The sequence below is a fragment of the Argiope bruennichi genome, chromosome 6 (genome assembly GCF_947563725.1).
Source record: "Argiope bruennichi chromosome 6, qqArgBrue1.1, whole genome shotgun sequence".
NCBI lineage: Eukaryota > Metazoa > Arthropoda > Arachnida > Araneae > Araneidae > Argiope > Argiope bruennichi.
In genome coordinates, this window is record NC_079156.1 from 117,010,771 (window position 1) to 117,037,044 (window position 26,274).

The following is a 26,274-nucleotide window of genomic DNA, read 5'->3' on the forward strand; positions in this document are numbered from 1 at the left end:
ATCTGGGCGATCACCCCATTAGAACTTAATCTGTGGCATTAGTTCCAGAATATTCGATGCACTATCAAGGGAGCGGTAAAAACAGATCGGCTCAGTGGAGGTAGTTTGTAGTTGAGTAGTAAGTCGTGTAGAGAGTGTCGATAATTGAGAGAGCTCAAGCGAGTAGTAATGGAGTCGAGTGAATTAATTTATCTCTGAGTACTTTGTGTTGTTACGGTTATTTTTTCTCGATTTTCTGTTTCTGTCCTACTATTTACAACTTGTACTGTTTTGTGCACGATTTGTATAAGATAATTTTGTGCAATATAATTCTTCATAAATTATTGAACCTGTTCCTGTTGAACCTTTCATCGAACAATCCACAAACAGACATATTTCAGATTTTTCCGTGAGAAATTATAGTTTTAACTGGCCGTCTTGGCAATCGACGACCCAAAGGGAATATTGCTTTATTTAATATCAATTAGTATCTCATGCGTAATTTTATTGTTTATGATTCATTGAAAAGAATTTTCAAGTATCAAATTGAAGTAGACATTGGAATTGCGTTATTTTTAATATCTTATAGCATTTTTATTCAACATGTAAATGAGTTTACCTCACGGATTCAAGTTCCATGATATCTCAGTGGCATTAGAACCACGTCTATCTCCTAATGGAACACCGTCTTTCGTGGGACTGTAATTTTAATTTAATAGTCCTCATTTAAAAATCTCAGAATTTCTTTACTTTTCAAAAATAGGAAAAGAAAGTCACGTGATTAAATAATTCATGAAACAAGGAAAATTATTTGAACGTCACTGTAGCAATCAAATTCAATAATATAAATTATGCAAAAAAAAAGATATTTTTTAAAACAAAATCACACTTTATGAATGATTTTGAAGTAAATAAATCGACAGTTCAAAAAAAATTTTAAAATGCTGTAAAAAGTATTTTTGTACTATAATTTTTTCCAGAAGGTATCACAAAAAATTCCAGAATCTCGTTTCATTATAAATTTATTCATTGTCGTTTAATTTTAAGTCTCCAAGAAGTAGAAGGTATGAGAAGTTCAGATTTAACAAGAAAATATGTTCAAGAAGTTGCAATCCTTTCCTTTTCTGTAAAAATTTAGAATTGTATGACATATTTTCCATAAAAATATTACATGTTTCATATTATTTCTTTAACTTTATTCAATAATTTTATTGCCACCTTTATCCATAGAGTAAGTATTGTTGTCGTTTATTCTAAAGCATTTCAATGCTTTGTAGTCTTGCAATATTCTAAACATCTGCTCAAAAATCCATCATCCTATCCAAAATCTATAATAATACTCAATTTCGAGGTCCATTTTCCAGCTCCTCCTACTAGCTGTTCCTTTAAGTGAAATGAGCCGAAAAATATCCCCATAAGATCTTTTATCAAAAAATAGAAAAATAACTAACCTTTAAACCACGTAATGCTTTATGAAATTCATCAAAGCGAGCAATTTCCGATGAAATCCGCCTTGATGGATGTCGTTTGAACCTGACAAGAAAATAACATGTTTACAAATATTATTTGGACCGACTTTTTTTTCAAGAAGAAACTTGAGTTTATCCTTAATAAAGAAATAATAAGATGGATAATGTTAGACGTATGGTGGGAAGTTATGCCCGATCATAATAATATAAGTAGTATGGAATGCATTTTTGTTGCTTCATCAATAGATGAATCATGTTAGGCAAATCCTGGGAAGCTATTCAGAATCATGATGTTATTAGGAATTGAACAGAATGAACTTCTCTTGTTTCATCAAAAGTTGAATAATTTTAGACAGATAGGGCATACACTAATTTTAAACGGTTGTTTTCAAACCCTTTAAATACAATTTTCCAAATTTTTTTCAGGAAAGTAGCACTATTACTGCCATCTATTAAAATTGGATAGAATAATATTTATATATCCACTATTTGTCTAAAATCTTGGATCATTATTTACTTACAAAGCTCTAATATACTATTAAGCCGAAACATTTCTTTATTGTTCAAATAAATCTTTGTATAAATCAGCATACGCACGCACGCACGCACGCACGCACGCACACACACACACACACACACACACACACACACACACACACACACACACACACATATATATATATATATATATTGTTGAAAAAATTTGACAGCATATTATTTATATTCATATTATTTTCATAAAAACAATAATAAAATGTATGTAATAATAAATATATGATTTTTATTCGAATAACAGCATGAAAAAAATTAGCATGAGTTCTACCATAAAAATATGCATCATGGAATTTTCATTCATATACTGAACATCCAGATGAAATGAATTGGATTATCTGTAATTATTGGATTAAAAATGTTGCTTTCATTTACTAGACATTTGTGAATTGTTTTGCAATTCCAATTATTGCATTGCAGTACACTACTGTACACAGAATTTAAGTTGGTTTGACAATAACAACGACAAAAAAAACCAATGATTCATTTTAACTATTATATATTAAGATTTCATACCTTTTTAAGATAATCCATATGTTTGTTTGTTTTTTTATTTTGAAGGACAATCTTTGATAGATGCATTTAAAACGAACTCTTTCCTAATTTATTCTTAATTTTAATTGTTTTCCAACTTTTTTGCATACTTCGTGCATCTCTTCAAGTTACTCTTACGCCATAAGTATATTTAAAAAAAGAACCATATACTGCACATTTATATCTGTATAACAAAGGTGGCTTTTTTTCTGCATGGTTACTATAGTTTTTTTTTAATTTAGTGGGGATTGTTCTGAAGAAAATAGAATTTTCTCTATCCCTGTGCGTAACAAAAGATCTTCTCAAAGCTATGAAAGATATTTCATATTGTTTAGAGGATCTTGGATTTATTCGCCCATTTGCTAAAGAATATATTGTGATAATTTTTTATGAAGTACAAGAAGTTGCCGAATATAATAATTTCAATGAAACATATAAAACGGATACTATTTTTTTAGTCATTTTACCATCAGCAAAACAAATACTTTAAAAGTAAAACAATTGTTACAAAAGAACCCTAATTGTTCAAAAAGAAATATAATAGCTTGAATTTTGCTTAAAATACCGTATCAGATAAGAAATGTTCTTAAAATATGCTTTTATTTCTCTTTAATTCTTTAAACATCTGTCTTTTTACCATGAGAAAATCAAATACTTGAAAAGTAAAACAATTGTTACAAAAAAAAACCCTAATTGTTCAAAGAGAAATATAATAATTTGAATTTTGTTCAAAATATCGTATCAAATAATAAATATTCACACTTTTAATTCTTTACACATCCGTGGTCATGTATAATCCTTAATTACTAGAATAGCTTCAACAGACAGATCAGAAAAATAATAATTTCTTTGAAAAAAGGATTATAATGACTTTAATTTTTGTTTAAAACACTGTATATCAAATTATAACTATTCTGGAAAAAATGTATAGTTATTTTATTCATTATATATCCATGACCACAATAGCCATCGAATTTTATTAGATGTTTTATATAATGACTCTGGACCATTTATTTCCTTTTCCAATATTAAAAGAGATGAATACAAAAAGGTTTAATTTATAATACACATTCATCAACAAATATGTCAATTAAAATCTTTCCTAAACTGAAACACATTATGCATGAACAGATTTTTGAATAATATCCTTAGCTTAAAGCAATTACTTTTGAGACAATTTTAAAAGATTTTTAGCAATCATTCAGTTTTATTGATCGAGGTATTTTATAACTAAACAAATACTTCAAATTTTAATGAGCGCGTGTTAGTAAAACCCTTCTTTTGCTTATGGGTCTTGGGAGTAGGATGCTTGCTTATAAATTATGATATATAAATATAATTTTTCTAAGAAAATTGCTGGAGAAGTTTTGGATAAATTATTGGATATAATTCTTATCATAATTTATATCAATAATCATACATTTCTTGTATGACTGAATAGCTTTTGACGTATTTTAATAACGCTGTTAGAAAAAATGAGTTATTATTCCGTTATGAGTTCCGTTTTGATGCTGAACTACGTTGGTCCGTATACACGCTCTTTCGAAACTAAACGAGAATTTATTTTAGAACTGAAGGATGCCTTGTGTTTCCTACTTTGAAAATGAAACAGCAACTTGTTCTGAAAAAATTTCTTGTGAAAATTATTTCTATTTTTATTTTGAAAGTATTATTCTGAGACTTAATAAATTATTGGGAAATTTAAACATGGAAAAAAAAAATCTGAAAATAGAGACTCCAAAGTTTTCGATTCCATGAACATATTATAAATTATTCTTCAATTATTCTAGAATAGTATTTAACTATTCTTAGAACATAATTTAACTAATAGATTTTAATGATTTTGTAACTGTTTTCTGTCCTCTAATAAATGAGTTTCTCCAAACATTGTAATATATATTTTTAAGAATTATTTTATTACCAATATAATATACACAGATTATGTCCTAAACTTTTTTCACAAAATTGCACAGTTTGACAATTTTCGTAATAAAAGCCATTCCACCATTACTAGTGCTTCGTTTAGGTTTGTCATACTTGCTCGCAAATGGATAGACAGAAAGTATAACATATGATAAGGAAAGAGTATTCTATGGCAGTTGTTTTTAAGAAATTTGAAACATAATTACAATTTCGAATATAAACACTCTACGTTCCTAAAAACAATCCATTTAAATGTTAATACCTTAATTCTGACAATATATTTTTCCTAAGAATGAAGTTTTAAGAAGTGAACACTCATCAAAAACTTGAAATAGAAGTTTTTAATGATTAATATACTTCTTTGGCATGTTTCATATACATGGAAAATGTCATACAAATTTAAAATAAATCAATATAACTCAGTGCTGTAAAACTAATTTGGTGAATCTCCTTGATCTTTTTTCTCAAAGAAACTACTTTAGAAATGAGCTATAAACACGAAACAGATAAGTCATTCATACGATCCACTTGTTTTGATGAAGTGCTTGAAGTGTGATGGGATTTAAAAGATAAGAGTTTAATCTCTACTTCAGAGCACTTATACATTGTGGCCGGCTCTCGACTTAGGAGAGCGTGAAGGCTGAGTGGTGCTGTCATAAGGCTGCTTATTTACCTACGAATGTGATGTCATCATGTATTCTTAAGCGATTGTTTTGTCATTTGTGATATGACTTTTTTCTAGGATGCCTATGTTTGGATACTTATAAGAAAATTACGAACAATATTATCTTTTGTCTGGAAACAGCTGATTATTTTTTTGCTAAATGTAAATTTTTTCTCACTTTTTATATCTTAAGTTCATATAACACGTAAAAATTAAAACAAGGAAATCTGTCAAAGCATTTTGAATATTGTTGAAATGGGAAGAATTTGATCTATGAAATACTTAAGCTTTAATCGTGAATACTAATTTTAGCGTTTTCTAAATAATAATAACAAGAGCTATCAAAATGCATCAATCACTGTGACGGTACGGTGGCCATCGATAAATGCAGACGATAAGTATTTTGAATTCCAAAGATATACGGCTGTGTTAGCTATTAAAATAAATACGGCAAGGATTTAAATGTATAATATTTTTTATACAATGTATGTGTTTCTGCATAAAAAATTATATCTATTAATTATTATTTTCCATCAAAATATGCATGGTTAATTACAATTGCATTGATTTGAATTTTCGGCATATTATAAAATTGTATAACTGCTCAAAATAAATATGTAATTATATAAAAATTATTCAGTTTATATTAATTTATAATTATTTATATTTATTCCATAAATATATATTTAATTTTAATATATATTTATATTTAATTTATAATTATTTATATATAATTTTTAATTAATTCATAGTTTCTAGTTAGAAATGATTAACTGCTTAAGAGTTGAGAATATTCATGAAGTTCATATCTAAAGAATTTGAGGGTTTAAGATTTAATATTTCCAAAATTTTGAAAGAATTTTAAACATGTAAAGTAAATGTTCATAGTAAAATGATGTGCATGTAGTAATTTATGCAAAGGCAAAAAACCGCATTACTTTAAAAATCATTTTATGTACTTCTATAAGTAATAAAAAAAGAATATGTTTCTGTAAATATACGCGTTTTTTCTTTGCTTTGCAGAACAGAATATATGCACAGAACTTTTAAGTTGCGTAGATATTCGTGAAGAAAAAAATGTGCACTTCTAATAGATTTTTTGAAATTTTGATTTTTTATAAAATAATCGAGAGTTTAGTGTATTCAAACGATATAATCAAAAAATATTTTTCTGTTAGAAGGATTTTTAAGTGATTTTAAAACTAATGAAAATTTCCTTTTAATATAATATTTTAGTTGTCAAGTGATTTTTTTTCATATTTTTTACAAGTTTCTCAAAATATTATTTTGCGTAACTTTCAATAATATCTTCTTTGATTGTGTACGATTTAAGCTATCTTCCTTATTGTTGTAAGCATTTAATCACCTGAATTTCTCCCGTTGATGAAAACTGACGATAAAAGAATCTGTTTATTATCTGCGCAATGTCCATGAAGAATGCATAAAAAAAGAATTCGAAAACGGACGCAATGTGGTAGATGATATTAACAACTATGTTTTCCTTTCTAATTAAGTATCATTCCTTAAATAAAGTTCATTTATACGATATAGAGCAAATGTAATGTTACTAAAATAATGCGGCTTTATTACATATAGTTTCCTGTCTAAAATTATTTTTAAAGTGGATAGCTTTTATTAAGTTTTATTTCTTAGATTTTAATAAATTATCTCAAAATTTGCCTTAAATAAAAATTTTAAAAATTTCATTTTCCCTCTTTTTTACGTCTGTAAATATTCTTGAAAAAAATAATAAAAATCTTAATTTTATCAAAAAATTTTGAAATGAATAAATAACGAAAAATATTATCTGAAATAAAATTTAAAATAAGTTGAGAAATATTTTAAAGAAATTAATTTAAATTTATTTTTACTTCGAAGAATCTGAAGTAATGCGATTTTCTAAATAGATGAAAAATTCTCTTTAGTTTTAATTATCCGCATTATCAAATCTACTGCTACTTTAATACAATGTAATATCTTTATTTTTCAGGAAATTAAATTCTTTGATTCAGTTTTTTTCAAATAGGAAAAAATTGTGCTAATATATTTTGCAAAATACTTAAACCATTATATTTATTTTAATGATTTATCTTAATCAAAAATGAAAAGTTATTTTAAGTATCTTATTATTAATTATCTATTAATTAAACCAATTTAAGTCGTAGAAATATATAAATCTTAGAAAGAAGATTTTGTGTATTTTAAAATAATTTTAAATTTAATTGTTAAAAATATTTTAATCGCCTTTATCAAATGCTCATTTTTATTTGCATTTTTATATAATAATTAAATAATTTCTGCGAAGAAATTAAACATAATAATGGAACCTCTGAGAAAAATAGAGAAAAATTCATATAGGGATATAAGACCTTTTTTTTACAATTATTCCTAAACAATAAGCTGTGAAACATGTTTTCTTTAAAGGAAATATTTCCCACTTTATAATTATAACTCATGCTTATTTTAAAAACATTTTAATAATTCTTTTGCTTTCTTTTAGCCTGAACAGGGACTTTATGTTTTGTAAGATAACTCTGAATTATCACATTAAGTAAAATGAGACTGTGTATATATTTGTAAAGTAACACTAAAATTTAAATTAGAAAAAAAAATTAATGTTTTTTTATAATGAAATGAATTACTTATGAAGATATAATTATAACAGTTGAGTTACAATTACATTTTAACATAAGTTATAAATTTTAAAATGCAGACGCTCATGACATAGTAACTTCAATCTGTAGGATCGTGCATTTTCCAATGTTAAAATTGTTTATGGATCAATAATGCCTTAAATGACATGTGTTTCGCATTTCTTAAATACAAAATTGTTCACAATGCGCGTAAAGTATTAAAACAATAGCGAAAATATTTTAATAAAAATATTTGTAATTAAAATAGACATAATATTTGATGTAAAATATCTAATTAATTTCATGAATTTTCAAGACATTTGGCCATTTTTTTTTGTTGCTGTTCGCAAATAAGTAATTGATATTTTCTAACAACTTTTATACCACGAAACTATACATCATCTGTGCCTCGAGCTGAAAATACACGCATTTATTTTCTACAGAAAAGAAAGATTTTTAACGTTTTTCTCTCAATAAATTTGAAGAAATCAGCAACAAACAAACAAAAAAAATCTAGAAAGAAAGCAAGACCTTTATCGATTGTTTTAAAAATTGTGATTTAACTAAAGAAAAAAAAATCTTATATTATAGTCTCGTAGATGATAATCTATGTTACAAATGTACAAAGAAATCAAGCATAATTTTATTTATTTTTTTTAAATTTGTATTCAATTTCTTCTATTTCGAATGTATTAATACTTAGAAGATTTGTGAGAGGAAATGAGCTTCACTAAGCGAAGAAACAAGTGACCCACTTTCTAAATACTTTTGCAGAACCAGCATACTTTTGCACAACCAGCCACTAGATGGCTCTAGCTGTGAATGCAAATGTTACAAAGCCATATCAGAGCGTAAATGTAATTTTAAAATGTTACATGGTACATTTTTTTTCACTCGCCGTTGCAATTAATATAAAATTATATTAATGACAAAAAGAAATAAATGTAAGGGAGAAAGTTAATAATCCATAGCGAATAGTAAAATATAAAATCATTTAGCAGAAAGATATATAAAATATCGTATATTTCGCGATTAAATACAAATGATAAAAAAAAAAAATAGAGATAGTCATAAGAAAGCCATCTCAGACGATTTCGCATTAAAATTCAATGACTTATCTAAACTCGTTGCTTTAAAATGGGTTTAGGAAAAAAATATTTTTACTTTAAAGAAATAGAAGTTTTTTAACGAAAAAAGCACTGCTTTTTTTTCAAGATTTAAAAATAATTTCCCCGATTAAATATTTTCGCTAAGTATGCAAAGTTTGAAAACAAAATATTTTAAAGACGTGTTGTGCTTTTATTATTTAGCAATCAAGATTGTAATTAAATATGCATAACATGAGAAAAATTTAATACCGTAATGTAATAGGATTGCTTTTTCTTTGTAATAGGATTTTAATGTATAAATGATTATTTATATAATTACTTTCACAATTTTTTAATCATTAATAGTAATTTCCATATTTTTATACTTTGTATATGATTTTTGCTTCTTCTTTTTATTTTCTTTTTCTTTTTTTTTATGTTAATTTAAATTTCCTGTACAAAAAAAAAAAAAAAAAAAAAAAAAACAGAGTCACAAGTATTCATTAAATTTCAGTGTAATTAAGTCTGCTATGAAAGACTGCTATTAATATAATCACAAATCAGAAGTACTACCATTATTTCATTTACTGATTTCATTCTTAATTTAACCTTTAAGACGTTCGATCGAGCCGATAAATCGAAAGCAACCTCGTAATTTGGATATTCAATGGCTTTTATTACTATTGCAGGTTACTGTAATTGATAATAGAATTCATTAGGTTAGCTTTATGATATCGAAATGTTATTATATTTAATATTCGTATTATATTTAATAATTAATTTTGAAGTTTCTTCTAGTTTCGAACTTTCAATTTTAATTACATTTGATTTATTCATCAATTTCAATGTATTGCGTAAAATCTATTAAAAAACTAATTCTAAATATATCGGAGAAAGAAATGAAGCAAAAATGAATTTAAAAAAATATTTATATATTCATAAGTTGTGAGATGAAAGCAAATTTTAATAGACCATCCTAATAAATAATATTTTTATGCATATGGTAACTGATGCTTATTTAATTTTAAATATATTATATGTAAGAAATTTTTTAGCATTTATAAAAATAGTGAGGCAATGTGAAATAAACTGGAGTATTTTTCCTTATCCAGGTTCTGCACCTTGCAACATGACGAATAATCATAACTGAACAGGCAGAAAAGTACAGAATTGGTAAGTTTTACTATACTTATTGTATGAATTACTGGACAAGGTGACCTTTTTTTTTTTTTTTTGCCAAGATTAATATTTGCTAATAATGTCATAGTATTTTATCTGTCTTGGTCTGAGTGACTTCTACAGCAAAATATTGCTAAATTTCAAAGTTTTGCAAAAATGAAATCTATACTGTTTATAAAGCCTTACACCACTCTATTCACTTTTCTATATAAATATCTTATCTTTCAATATTTTATCTAATCTTGTTTCAATATTGTATTTATAAATATCTAATATCTCAATATATGAATATTTTCTATATGGATTCTTTTATCTAATCTAAAATTTGAAATTTAATTTCGAACGAAGCTTTAACTACTTCTAAAGTTATTTGAATATTTGTAAATCCAACAATATTTCAAAAATTTACTAACAGTATACCTTAAACAAAAATCTATCTTTCATAAGAAAATGAGCTGTATATTCATTTCTTCATTGAAGAAATGGAGAAAAAAAATCACTATAAGGAAATATTTGTGTCACTAAAGAAAACGATTTGAATTTCATTTCAACAATAAAATGTATTACTGTAAAATAAGTATTAAAATGTTTATAAATTTTATTAGAAACAGACAAAAAAATTCTTCGACAACAAAATGGAAATTATTAAAAAATTCCTTTTTTGAATTTTAAAATAATGTATAAACTATTTTTTGCTGCAATATTTACAAAAGTTATGAAAAAAAAGACGGTAAAATTTATCTTATTCATATTAATGAACATTCCTAATGTCAAAAATAGATATGCGTCATTTTTCAACTCTAATTCATGTGGTCTAGCTTGCAGAGTGTTAAAAGACGCCTCCATGCATAATTCTCGCGACCGTTCTTTGAGTAATTGTGTCTGCCCTATTATAGGCGAGCATATATAGGCGGATATATTTTACTTTCATTGCGAAACCAAACACATTCCATTGGTTGTCTTTAGATTTGTAGAAGTAAATGCACCCAAGAACACCTCAATAAATGTCATCATTCTTGAAATAAATTTTGAATTCAAAGTATCGTCGGTTGGAATTTGATTGATGGATTTATTTGTTGACATATTTTTAGAAATCATGAAAGAAAGTTTAAAATAATCTTTAGTTTTGACATTGCGTTATATTTAAGAGTGTCTTTAATATAGATTTACAAAATTTTTAAGAGATATTTTTCAATGATTTTTCTAACTTTTTCTAAAAATAATTAAAATTCAGAAAAACTTTTTTTTCTTCAAATTTTGAATTAAACTTCACATTCTCTCAATTTTAGTGTTTGAAGTATGATTTAATAAATATGATACAAATTTCTGCTTTAAATTAAGTTGAGAATTAATGGATTATGGTTCATATAATTCTTAACCAATACTTGTAAACATAATTGTTTCACTGTTTTAAGTAGACATATTAAATGGACAAGACAAAACCAATACTAAATATCTTGAAAGAAAATTAGCTGCAAGACAAATAAACTTTTTTCAGGAATATTGTTTTTTTTTCTTGTGTGTGGGGATTTTTTTTAATTGAATAAAAAACATTTTTATAGAATTTTCTTTAGCCAAGTGATTCTCTTTCGATAATTTATTTATAAGAAATATAGACTACTATCTAATAAAAATAAAAGTTGGCATCACAAGTCCTAATTGCTTTTTTTTCTTGGGGGTGTATGCATCCAATTACCCTCAAGGATATCCAAGATTTGCGTCGGAAGTCAATTTATTTTCTAAGATTCTTAGATTAATGTAATTAATTTTTCTAGTACAGAGATTATTATATTAGGCTCTCATAATGTAACCAAAAAATACAGTTAATGTAAAGATAACTAAATTCGTCTCCAAGTATTGCATTTAAATAGTTAGTTAAGAAACGGAAATTTGCGGATGAACATTTTTACGAGGAAGAATAAATTGTTTTGAGTCATTGAAAGGTTTGCAGAAAAAACCATGACAGAAGAATGAACTGCTATCGGATTTTAAATGTTGGTTTTGAGTTAAAAGTTTTTCATTAAAATATTTTGTATCACTGCCCTATCCGATTTGTTGATTAGATCAGAGATCCTTCACTCCATTTGTTGACTATAAAACAACTACACTACTAAAAGTCATTGATGACATTCAAAAAATTCCAAAGAGTCAAAATTCACTAAATTTGTTGACTGTAAAATAAAACTATCACATTGTGTAGACGACATTTAAAAAATCCAAGAGGTAAATTTTAATTGATTACATCCAGAGGTATTTTATTCCATTGGCTGAATGCAAAAAGAAAAAAAACTGTCGCACTGCTAAGAGTCATTGATTTCTGAGTTAAATTTTGTTGATTATAGCCAAATATATTTTACTCCATTTGCTGGCTGTAACACAAAACTATCACACTACTAAAAGTCATTGGCAGTATTTTGAAAATCCAGAATCAAATTATATTTATTATATCCAGAAATTATTCACTAAATTTGTTTACTATAAAACAAAACTATCACACTACTAAAAGTCATTGACGATATTTAAAAAATCCAAATAGTCAAATTTTGTTGATTATATACAGAGATCCTTCACTCCATTTGTTTACTATAAAATAAAACTATCACACTACTAAAAGTCATTGATGGCATTTCAAAAATCAAAAGAGTCATTTTTGTTAATTCCTAAATAAAATGGTCATTGATGACATTCAAAAAATTCCAAAGAGTCAAAATTCACTAAATTTGTTGACTATAAAACAAAACGATCACATTGTGTAAACGACATTTAAAAAATCCAAGAGGCAAATTTTAATTGATTACATCCAGAGGTATTTTATTCCATTGGCTGAATGCAAAAAGAAAAAAAAATGTCGTACTGCTAAGAGTCATATATTTCTGAGTTAAATTTTGTTGATTATAGCCAGATATATTTTACTCCATTTGCTGGCTGTAATACAAAACTATCACACTACTAAAAGTCATTGGCAGTATTTTGAAAATCCAAAGAGTCAAATTTTGTTGATTATATACGGAGATCCTTCACTCCATTTGTTTACTATAAAACAAAACTATCACACTACTAAAAGTCATTGACGACATTTCAAAAATCAAAAGAGTCATTTTTTTAAAATTTCTAAATAAAATGGTACACGATTTTAGAAGTAGTTTGAATATCGTATATTTTGTAAATAGTTTACATTCGAATATTGGGAACTTGAGCAATCCATGAGTAAAATATTTTTCTCATATTTACGATGAATTTTGAAATTAATTGAATTACCGATGCGTTTTATTAAGATGTGTTTTTAGATATTATTTAAAAGAAACAAATTCCATTTCATTGTTGTCTATTTATCAAAAAATATGAACTATCTTGGGAATTAACATATCCATTGATATCATCTCAGTGTACCTCGTATAAAATTATCTTAAATAAGCCCTCATTAAAATATCTCGATAAATTCATCAGAGAATAAAATAAAGATGTCAAAAACAATAAGGTGATAAGAATTTTTGTGTAAAATTCTCATTGATGAGCGTATGTAAAAAAGTGATACGTGATAGAAATTAAGTTATAATAGTTGTGAATTGATGAATCACAGAAAATTATTTAAGCTTTAAAATTCTATATTGAGATCAACTAATGTAACATTCACTTATATAAAAACTAAAACTGCGCATGGTATCTAATTGTGCAGTCCTTTTTTCTTTTATTCACATCGAAAAATGTCATTGAATTGTCGATGAAAAAATTTTGAGATATATTTCATAAATATCTGTTAACTGCACAAATAAATAAAACTTAAAATAAGAACTAATTAAAATCGTTTTCTAAAAAAAATACCTTTTTTCGGAAACCGTCAAAAACAAAAAAGAATTTTTTAGTATAAAAACCTAAATATAAACCTAGAACCTACTAAATAATCTAGAAAAGTTCACAAAAATATTCCAAGCAATAATATTCTTAATGCATTTTAATTTTTAAATAATATTAAGATTTTTTTCTTTAGATATTAATGACGGTTTTACTTCATTGTCATATCATTTTATGCAATTCATCCTCTTACAGTTTTAGAACAGATCTCTAAATTGTGATTAAAATATTGATTATGAAATTCATACTTTTCGAATTTAATGTACATATTGTAATTTCAGTTAAAATATTTTCATTATTTTAGTACACTAAGGCGATATTTTAAAAATTTTGTCATTTTATCAATATATATTTTTTTAAATTTAATTCGTTAACATAAAATATATAATTTTTAATTAAATCAATAATTAATATTTTGTATATCATATTATTCTTTAATTAATTATTAGTTTTAATACTTTATTATTTGCCTTTAGATAGGAGTGAATTAAAAAAAAATTACTTTAAATTAGTAACTGCCAATAAAATTTAATTTTTCTTTTCAATTCTATTATTAGTTTGAATTCATATCTGTTCAAAATGGTGAGCTCATTTGTGTAAAACAATTCATCATAGAATTCCATATTCACACGCTCAAAGTATTTAAATAAAAGGATATGCTTATATTGAGTGTGTTGATCTCTAATCTGAAAGTATCGGTTTCATCTCCCAATTCAAGTAATACATTTTTGAGAATACGATCGAATGAAAATTAAAAATTAATTTAAAGTACTGAGAGAAAATAAAATATTATTTTTTAAATATTACCTTATAATTGCGAAGAACACATGCCTTTTCATAATATTTGAGTTCATATGAATAAAACAATTCATCACGGAATTACATATTTTCAAGCTCGAATGATTTAAATGAAATGCTACATATGTATTAATGGATACTCTGATCTAAATCTCGGGTTCATCCTCCAATTGCGGTGATTGAATTTTTGAGAAATTTTAACTGCATATTGGCAAGTTTCATCAGCAGTACCAATTGTACCGCTGTGTTTTATATTAAAGATAGTTTTACAGTACGTTGCTCTTGCAAAATTAAATTCAGGACACAGCTTTTTGTAATGTGAAAACTCAAATAATTCCACTCTGGAAGATAAACCGTTATTGCAATGAATAAGTCTTTAGAGGTCTGAAATAATAAATAGAGATGAGATGATATATCTTGCTGACGTCTGATTGCAAAAAAGAATCTCCATTAAAATGAATAATAATCAATTTATCAATGGATGTACATAAGAAGATGGCATATCTTGCTGACGGCTGATTGCAAAAAAAAAAAACAATCTCCATGAAATGAATAATAATCAATATATCAACTGATGTACATAAGAATATGATATATCTTGCTGACGGCTGATTGCAAAAAGGAATCCCCATGAAATGAATAATAATCAATATATCAATTGATATGCATAAGAAAATGATATAAGTTGCTGACGGCTGATTGAAAAAAGCAATCTCCATGAAATGAATAATAATCAAATATCAATTGATGTACATAAGAAGATGATATATCTTGCTGACGGCTGATTACAAAAAGCAATCTCCATGAAATGAATAATAATCAATTTATTAACGGATGTACATAAGAAGATGACATGTTTTGCTGACGGCTGATTGCAAAAAGCAATCTCCATGAAATGAATAATAATCAATATATCAATTGATATGCATAAGAAAATGATATAAGTTGCTGACGGCTGATTGAAAAAAGCAATCTCCATGCAATGAATAATAATCAATATATCAACTGATATACATAAGAATATGAAATATCTTTCTGATGGCTGATTGCAAAACGAAATCTCAATGTAATGTGTATAATCAATATATCAAGGGTTGTACATAATGAACAAATCTGTCTCAATTTTCAAATTTAAAAAAAATAACAGATTAAAATATAAAATGTGAAATATTGATATTAATAATTAATATTAATAATTAAAAAATTTAGTAAGAGAATATTGAAAATGAGTGCGAAAGAAAAAAAATATGTTTTGATTTTATTACCAAACATATTTGCCAATTAATCATGTAATTTTGAACAAAGATAAAGAGTAAGGATACTAAATTGTTAATAAGAACTAAAAGTAATTGATTCGAATTTTTAAAATTAAAATAAATTTTGCTCGAATTAATTTAAGGTATTTAGAAACTGTAATGTGATTATCAATGACTAAGATAAAAACTTAAATAAAAGCATTTTATATAATTAATTAAAACTTAAACTTCTTCTTTTGCATTCGCTTTACAAATTGCAGATTTTACAATTGCTACTCTTACGTTTTCGGTAATTAAATTCTCAATGCTATTTCAGTTTAGGTATCCTCGAAAATTAATGACAGAAAAAAATGTCTAAGGAACAAAAATTTAAGTTCTATATCTTTATTAAAATACAAAATAAATCATGCTGAAATAATAAAGTACTATTTTAGAATTTTTAATGGCGTGAAGAATGGCGTTTAGAATTTTTAATTTTCATTTCATGGCGTTTAATTGCAAAGGCGTGATTTGCTTTTGGAAGTTTTCTGAAATTTAAATTGAGTCGCTTTTCATTTCGGAAAACCATAATTAGACAATAATAATTGCTTCATATTCGTAATGGGAATCTTGGAGAAAAATTTCAGTAATTAGTTGCTCGAAAAAGAAAATGTTATTGGAGATAGAAGATGAACACTGTAGAATCTCCGCGAAGGAAAAATATGCTTCTTTTTGCTTTGTTTCCTGTGTATTACGAGACTTAACAATCTCTAATGAAGCGACTAATGAGTTTTCTTTTCTTTTACTAAAATGGTTAAAAAAAGAAAAGAGCGGAAGAAAATTGTAGTCATAATCCAAAATCAAACTTTATTCTGTTTTTTTTTATATATATATTTTATAACATTGTCCAAGAAGAAAAAAAAAATATCTTTTTCACAAAGATATATTCGAAATCATTGTTTTTAAAAAAGAACATACATCTCAGTGTGAAATTCTCACTCAAAAGAAAATTTGATACTCGTAGAAGCGGATAATTCAATAATTTAGTTCTTGGCTTCGGTTTTCTTGGTTCACTAGACTCTTGTTTTTATAAAAGTATGTGGATTGTTGAAGAATGTTTGTATTTGGAGAGGTACTTTTAAAGCAAAAATGTTACTTTAATCAAAATGATACGAGCACTTTTTACAGTTTGAAAATTCTTACTTTTTAAATAAGAGAGCCTCTTTAGTTAATTAATTTTCCTTGAATTAGAAAAGTACTTTTGTTACAATGCTTCTACATGCATCGAGGAATTGTTTTCCCTTTAATTGAAATATTTTTCTCTTAAAATAAGTGCAATACTTCTATAGTTTAAATCTTTTTCTTTAAAACTATTATAAACTTTTTATTCTGTATTTCCCCTTATATTTTTAATCAATGTTCTTTGTTTCTTTTTTTCTCTATTCATTTTTTTTTTCTTTTTGCCTTTTTAAAAACCTCATCTGTTTAAAATATTAACTTTCTAGAAATACAGCGAAATATTGCAGCTGAAATTAAAATCTTTTTGAGAAATCTGCGAAATATTGCAGCTGAAATTAAAATCTTTTTGAGAAATCTGCGAAATAAGATACACTTCTCTAATGGCAATTAAAGACAAAATTTGTTTCTTGGCTGGTGAGATAATTAACACACCATAACAATCTATTTTACTTTGTTCGCTTCCATGATAAGTGTTGATATTAAATGCTACAAATTTCCCTATTTCGGCAATCAGATGAAAAGAGAAATATCACTCATTATCCTACCCCCTCCCTCCAAAAAAAATTCTGATTATCAGCATTTATCTTTAGGTTATTGCACATTTTAAATGCCAATTTCAAAAATTTGGTTAATAAATTTAGTTCAGCTATGTTTTTAATTTGGTTAATCAAGTAGATTTCCTTTACCATGATATGTAATGCATAAGGGACATTCAAAGTAATTCTCATTTTTAATAATCCCAATATACATGGTGAAATTAATATTTTCTCGTTCTTTTGCGTTTTATGGAAAGGAATGATAGTTAAAATTTATTTTACTATAGCCAGGATAGTTCTGATTTATTTGGATACTACATTTCATTTCGATTATCTATATTTTTCTCACATATAATATGCTCGAAGTTAAATTACTGGCTAAGGGAGGGGGGGGGTTACTTAATAGTTGAGAAGCCAACTATGATGTCCCATTATAGTCTTTTAAGGGCCCTTGTAACTTAGTTTCTGAGAATCGTAAAGGTTACAATAACGTTTGATTCTTTATGAACGAAAGAAAAAAGAGCATTATATCACTATATTCCTGAAATCTATAAGAACAGCTGTTCTTATAATGTGTTCAGCCTAGATTCTCCGTCAAAGCATTTTTAGTCTTAATATGCAACTTACGATTAAAAATTACTGAGAATGTAGTGAATATTTGGGTTGAATATTAATTAGTTAATAGCAACAAAAAAGATATACAGACTTGTAAAAGGAATGGAAAGAAAAATGGTATCAAAGAATTTTCGAAAGCATTATTGCATTGCATGGATTCAGAATTCAAATTACAATTAGAAAACAATTGACACCCTTTAATACTAATATAAAATTTCTGAAATTTTCAAAGAATAATAATTGGAAATTGTTTAGCTAGAAACAAGAAATTCCAAAGAAATCATAATTTCAAATAAACCATTAAGATGAGCTAGTGAGAATTATTTTTGGGGAACATTTCCTTTTTCTGTTAGTGGCTCTTTCATTTGTGATCACGAAAGTATGAATAAAATAGCATTCCTAAATAACGTTGCTTGTCTAAAAGAAGTATTCTTGTTATACTAATAATTTACTCAATGGCAATGACTGAAATCAACAAGACTACGTTTCGTATCAGAAAGTAGGATTTATAAACAGTTTGTTTCAGGAATATAATCGAAAGTGGTTTTTTTTTTTTTGCTTGATTTATTTCAAATTCTTTTGTTGAATTGGAAAGGGCTTTTCTTTAGGTATGATCCCATATTACTCCCTCAAACGGTCTTTAAAAATTCATACTCTTTGCATCGAAAGGAAGCAAAGTTGCTATTAAAGTTGACAGAAAGTAAAATAAAATTAGTGATGAGGGCATAATAAAGTGACCACTTTGCATACGCACATTTTTTTTTTGAATATTTATATCATTGAGAGAAAATATGAGCTATCTATTAGAAAAAAACCCTTGTATCTAATGAGCAAAATAATAAATGATGAAGCAAATTTTAATAGGTGATAGTAAAACACCAAAACAAACAACATTCATCAAAGAAATTATAGTCGTAATTTTAACCCGAAGGTGATAGAGGGCGCTGAAAGAGATTTCGTTTTAAGAGACAAAAATGAAAACAAAGAACATTTATGTTATAAAAAAAAGTGTAATTATAAATGATTACAATAGCTGTTCGAAACACTGACCATTAGAGGCGATGCATGCGGTACAACGGCGAAGAGGGGATTCACGAACCCTCTGAAACACTCCAGGAGTATCGCGCACCTCCCCTGCAGCGGCCGAAAGTCTGGCGACGAGTTCTTCTGCAGATTCGATAGGAGTCTCATACATAAGACTCTTCAGGTGCCCCCACAAAAAGAAATCCAGGCATGAAAGATCGGACGATCGCGCTGGCCAAGGGACAGGACCACCTCGCCCAATCCATTGATTTGGAAAGGTTGCGTTTAGACAATTTCGCACCTCTGGCGCATAATGAGCTGGTGCTCCATCCTGCTGGAACCACATTACTCGCCAGATACGAGGGGGAACATCTGTCATCATTTCTGGCAGCAACTGTTGCAGAAAGGTAAGATATTTTTTTCCATCCAGGCGTTCTGGCAGAAGATAAGGTCCAAGTAGATGGTCACCAATTATTCCTGCCCAAACATTTATGGAAAATCGTTGCTGATATGCATGTGGATTTACATCTGCCTTTGGTGGGAATTGTGGGTGTTAAATGTACCCTCACGTGTAAATGTACATGCATCTGTAAAAAGCACGGTTGCACCAAAATCGGGATTTAGGGTGTTCTTCTGCAGATACCAGCGAGCAAAATCCATTCGATGAGGAAAATCCTTTTGAGTCAGTTCCTGGACTCGTTGGACATGAAAAGGATGCATACTTTCATCCTTTAGTACTCGCCATGTCGTGGAGGGTGATACTTCAATTTGACTAGCCACTGCTCGCGTGCTTGTATTTGGATTATCAGCCACCATATCCAGAATTTTTTCTTCTACAGCAACCGTTCTGTTAGACTTCGCCCAGCCTGCATTTGAACATGCACCAAAAAAGGATCCTGTCTCACACAACTGTCTGTGCAAGCGCAAAATGTTTTATCATTGGGCAATCGCCTGTTGGGAAACTTTTCTCCGTATAATCATCGCTCCTCTGCACTATTCCCATTTGCAGTTCCGCATATGAAGTGCATATCAGCCTTTTCTTGATTAGTGAAGGGCAACATCTTTCTTTACGTTTCTACCGTGATTTACACTTGCACACTCGGGTCAGTGGCTTTTATCTTAATAACAATTTGCATATGCGTTCTTCTTCTTCCCCATATCACAATTTCATATTCTTCTTCCAGAAACTTGCAGCTATAACGATTGCATGGATAAAATTTGAAGATGTTCTAACACGTTTGCTTTTGAATTCAAATCATGCATTTTCTAATGAAAGTTGATTGTTTTGGTGTTTTACTATCACCTATTAAAGTTTGCTTCATCATTTATTATTTTGCTCAATAGATACAAGCGTTTAAAATTTTACCCCCTGAACGCGGTTAAATTTGCGCCACTTAACCGCTCCCGATGGTTTCAATTTTGCGCTCAAAATTTAAGTCAAAGTCTAAGCTTTAGTAAGCATTTAACAAAATAAAAAAAATACTGGTAAAAAGTAGTTGTTCGGTACTCCAAAGTCTAGAGCACCCTCTATCGGCATTTTTTAAACTTTGTCTTTAAAATTTTTTTTTTAAGAAAATACTAATTTAAAGAATGATTTTAGCGAAAACCGCAAATGAATCGATCCATTTTTCCGTTTTTTATGATCATTTGAAATTTAGGGCCCTAAACTTTGAAGGCGCCTATCTCCTTCGGAAGTCACCCTGTGTATGTGTGTATATATATATATATATATATATATATATATATATATATATATATATATTTTTAAATTACTGAACGGAAAAGCTAATGGCCCATTTTATCCTTCTAGTAATATTTGCCTTTAATACCCTATTGATATTTCAGGAAATAATATTAAGGTTTTATTATTTTAGATACACAAACATTTCATATATTCATAAGCTGCATACGTTCACATATTACATACATTCATAAGCTACACACATTCACACATTTTTTTGTATTCATTAAATATACACATTCACACATTTTATTTATTCACACACAGCCACACATTTTATTTATTCACACACAGTCACACATTTTATTTATTCACACACAGTCACACATTTTATTTATTCACACACAGTCACACATTTTATAACTCCATTCATATACTTAAGCATAAATGAGCGATTTCTTAACGTTGTATCTTGTGAAATTTTTAAAACTTTTTTGAGGAATCTGAATATGATAAGGAAAATAATTCTTCATAACTGTTACTCAGTTATAAAATGTAGATATCCAATTCTTTATTTATCATTATTAACGGAAAAAAAATTCTCTAAATTATTACTAAGATAAATGAACTTAAAAATTAGCTTTTAACTCTATTAATACCGAAAGAACCAGAACGTCGATTCAACGACCCTAGATATTACTTCGAAAACTCGCCTCTCGCTTCGGTAAGTGTGACTGTTTTAATACCCGAGGCGTATGAATTGTTCATTAGATGCATTCGCCCTATTGAGTTTGGAGAGATAGGAATTCTTTTTGAGAATTTTAAAAAAATGATTTTATCATGCATTTATTATCATCAATTAAACAAGGTTTTCTTTAGTATGTAAATCATAAAAAACACGGTCTTTCATCAAGGTTATGGAGTAAACGGAGGTAGGTAATTTTTCTTATCTCTGAAAGAGAAGTTCTAATGACCTGTATTCTGAGGAATCTTTAGTCTAATGATCTTAGAATAATGATTTAATGACGTAGAAAATATATTCCATAAATATGCATCAAATGTAAAACAGAATGTATTTGTCAGCAAATTAAATATAAAATTCATTACTAATACCTTGCAAAACAACATATATTAACTTAACTTTAAAAACACCTCGAACTATTTGAGAAATATGAAACGAAACGGTTCGCCAGTAGAAACCCTTAATTATTTTACAAAACTTATTTGCACGCCACAAAGAGTTGCATATTTTGAATTTATTTTCGAACATTATACTCGAGAGAATTTCAAAGGCTCATTTTTGAAAATAAATATCGCTGTTAATTAAACTCGTAATTAATATTTAAAATTACTGTGGGCTTTTCGAAGGAGATTTTCTTGAAAATAATAAGCATATTTTCAATTAATATTCAGGTACGAACAGAACTGTCCCAGCCAGATTCAAAATACTTCAGAAACTTTTCAGCAGCTATTAGTTCTGTCCGGAAGCAAAGTCTTATTTTGGTGCATCCCATGAGCTTTCTTAGTTAAACCGGCGCCAGCAGTCTAATAATCGAATTCTGCCTGAAATTGATTCTACTGACTTTCATTGGGTTTTCAGACTTTAATTGTCGTAATGTCTATTAGAATATGAGTTTAATTATAGAAACAAATATTTGGATAAGCTTTTGGAAAACAATTGCTTTGATTTGTGCATACCATCGCAGTGTTTAATGAAGAAAGTTAGTCTGATGTAATCTTATCTAAAACTTTTATCTGTTGGAATATTGATCGATTGTTTTAATTTGTACATACCATCGCAGTGTTTAATGAAGAAAGTTAGTCTGATGTAATCTTATCTAAAACTTTTATCTGTTGGAATATCGATCGATTGTTTTAATTTGTACATACCATCGCAGTGTTTAATGAAGAAAGTTAGTCTGATGTAATCTTATCTAAAACTTTTATCTGTTGGAATATCGATCGATTATTTTAATTTGTACATACCATCGCAGTGTTTAATGAAGAAAGTTAGTCTGATGTAATCTTATCTAAAACTTTTATCTGTTGGAATATTGATCGATTGTTTTAATTTGTACGTACCATCGCAGTGTTTAATGAAGAAAGTTAGTCTGATGTAATCTTATCTAAAACTTTTATCTGTTGGAATATCGATCGATTGTTTTAATTTGTACATACCATCGCAGTGTTTAATGAAGAAAGTTAGTCTGATGTAATCTTATCTAAAACTTTTATCTGTTGGAATATCGATCGATTGTTTTAATTTGTGCATACCATCGCAGTGTTTAATGAAGAAAGTTCGTCTGATGTAATCTTATCTAAAACTTTTATCTGTTGGAATATTGATCGATTGTTTTAATTTGTGCATACCATCGCAGTGTTTAATGAAGAAAGTTCGTCTGATGTAATCTTATCTAAAACTTTTATCTGTTGGAATATTGATCGATTGTTTTAATTTGTGCATATCATCGCAGTCTTTAATGAACACGGTTAAGCTAATACCTTATCTAACTTTTATCTATTGGAATATTGGTCAACATTTCAAGGACTCTATATCTTTCATTGCGGAAAATCTAAGAGTAGCTAAGATATATACTTCAATGCAGTTTTACTTTTTTGTAAATGAAGTACATTATTATAATAGACAGATATTTTCAAAAGATATATTTATAGAATTGAGACCTTTCCAGTCTATAAACTCATTTTTAAAAATATGTATATCTGTCTGAGGCTTTAGTCTATGTACAATTAGCTTAAACTGACAAGCATGAGATATGACATTCTTATGTTTCATTAAATTATTAGGTTTCTGTCATATTTTGGACAAAATTTCCCAACGGAAATCTTTTTATTTACGTCCAAGAGGATTCAATAAATGACAAAAAAAAAAAAAAAATCAAGTAGAAAAATTTAAAAATAATTAATTCATCGTTAAAATTTTATTCTACATTAAATTTATGACCTCGTTCTACAAATATCTCACCGTCACTCGGTCTTTATAATGGTGACAATGTAAGCACTATAGCCTTAAGCATATCAAATTTAGTATGTTTTTTGTGATCACTGTTTTATATCTGAACAAAATTTTGACCAAGAAACGTAGGTTCTCAAAATCCAAACTCAGTTTTTTTTTTCTCAATAAATTATAAACACATCATATAGTGTTAATATACAAAAAATGAAGTTAAAGTTAGCACACAAAAATTCCTGCAAGTTCTTATTATATGTTATTCTTAAATAATTGGAAGAAAACCACAAATAAATAAAAAAAAGTGAAAGATCTTCAGACCAAATAATTACCTTCACTCAGAAATTGATCCATATTTCTCGATAATTACTTCATCATATGAAACAAAATAAATAGATAAAGCAAAGTGCTGCATTGCTTTGCTGTAGTAAATATTCAGTTATTTCCTTCTGAGATTAAATTCTATCTATCCATAGAATTTCAGTCACGTAAGCGGTGCTATGCTTTTCTTATGAATGTTTGAATAATTAATATTTCAAGATAGCCCACTTAAAAAAATTATTCGAATTTACATAAATAAAAAAAAAAATTAAATTGTCCTTCTACAAAAGATAATATGTGCTCGTGGTGTTGGTTATTCAAGTTCAAAACAAGCTTGCGAAAGAAAATATTTTCATTCGATGAATGTGATGAAAAATGCAAGAATATGTGTCTAACTGATAAAAAAATGATCACTTCAGCAGGTATGGAAACTCGAGTGATCGTGATTTTAAAGGCTCATTCGTAATCTACATCCAATAACATCCGAGCCCAGATCGTGCGACAACTAGAATGTTTGGCGAACCTAGTTGGAAAGTTAGTATACGAAATAATGCTTCGTGATCATTTCACTGCATAGATAGGAAGAGCCGCAGATTTAATATGAGAAAGAACAGTTCAGTGTACTGAGTTCAATGATTTACTCGCGTAATTTGGTTCAGAGACCTTCAGAATTAAATCATTATTGACGATTAGAAATGAGTGGCATGAAGTTGTGGCGGATGGAGATGCGCGAGGATAGAACCTGGAACCTTGTAGTTCGCAGTTCAGTAACATGACCATGATATAAAAGCAATTGTCCTGGTAGCGTAGATGTTAACTGGCTTGCTAATTGCTGTTAACCATTCTCTCCCTTCATTGAGTCGGAGGTGAGGCGAATGGTATGGCTGTTGAGTGGTGATGTATTAGCTGTTGATTCTAATGCGCCTGTACCCATTTGAGCAGCGCCAAGCGTTATGGCGAGCGTTGTGTGGGTAAGTGACTGCTGTTGCTGCGTCAAATGATTCTGACGATATTTGGGTTGTTGAGTCCTTTTTGTGTTGCTACGTCAAGTGAATCTGACGACTATTGATTTGCTATGGGTAGATGGCGCCACAACAGCTGTACGAAGGTTAAAGAATCACATTCGAGGTCACCAATGTGGCGGTTTTGTTAAGAGCGAGGATAGAACCTGGGACTTTGCGGTTCACAGCCCAGTAACATGACCATGATACAAAAGCAATTGCTCTGGTAGCATAGCTGTTAACTGGCTTATAAACTATTCACCACAAAGTAATGAATCTTCATTGCTATCTAATGATTCTTAAAATCCTAATGATTCAATAAAAACAGAAAATGAATGCAAGAAAGAGCTAATCTTACCTAAACTGCGTACATAATGTATAAAGTTATAGGTCATTTTTCTTTAAGTAATGTTTGGGATTTCTTTTATTGTCAAATAATGATGACAACTGATGAGTCGGAACCATCTTTAAACTCCCCTGCCAAATCTGAGGTATGACATTTGGTCCCAATGTATTAAAAATCCAACGGTCCTCTTACATATTGATGAAAATCCGATTCATCTTTGATGGAATCGGATTTTAAACCTTGAACCCTCTGATCACCGTTGCCCCAAGAAGATAAAAGAAGTGGTTATTTAATTCTCTCTATTTTGAGCTTGGAATTCTGAGAAAACCTTCAAGATTGTGACAAGAAATTTGATAACATAGGCAACAAGACAATAATAGATTAATGTATTTAACAGAAGTTTGATTCAAATTCTTATCTTACGTTCTGTTTCACTATTTGTTCTTAATAATACATAAATAATAAATTTCTTGATTATTTCTGTGTCATTGATCTTTTTACTTTTATTTGAAATTTTCTCAATCAATTATTGTTGTTATTATTATTATTTATGTGAAGTTCAGAAAATGCTGAAAAGGGTTATTATTAAGCATAATAATATATACAGAAAAACTTTTTAAGAATGATCATAGGTTAAT

General features: G+C 27.9%; 1 protein-coding gene across 4 annotated transcripts in view; it reads left to right on the plus strand.

Annotated features, from left to right (window-relative positions):
• The window catches only part of LOC129972348 (FMRFamide receptor-like), a 359,306-nt gene that overhangs the window by 221,367 nt on the left and 111,665 nt on the right, over positions 1–26,274 (plus strand). For 3 of the 4 annotated variants that reach the window (XR_008784852.1, XM_056086455.1, XM_056086456.1), the window contains one exon: positions 9,955–10,015. The exons of the other annotated variant lie outside the window; for it this stretch is intronic. The gene's annotated coding sequence lies outside the window, so the exon portion shown is untranslated. The remainder of the gene's footprint in view (positions 1–9,954; positions 10,016–26,274) is intronic. 4 annotated transcript variants of the gene reach the window in all.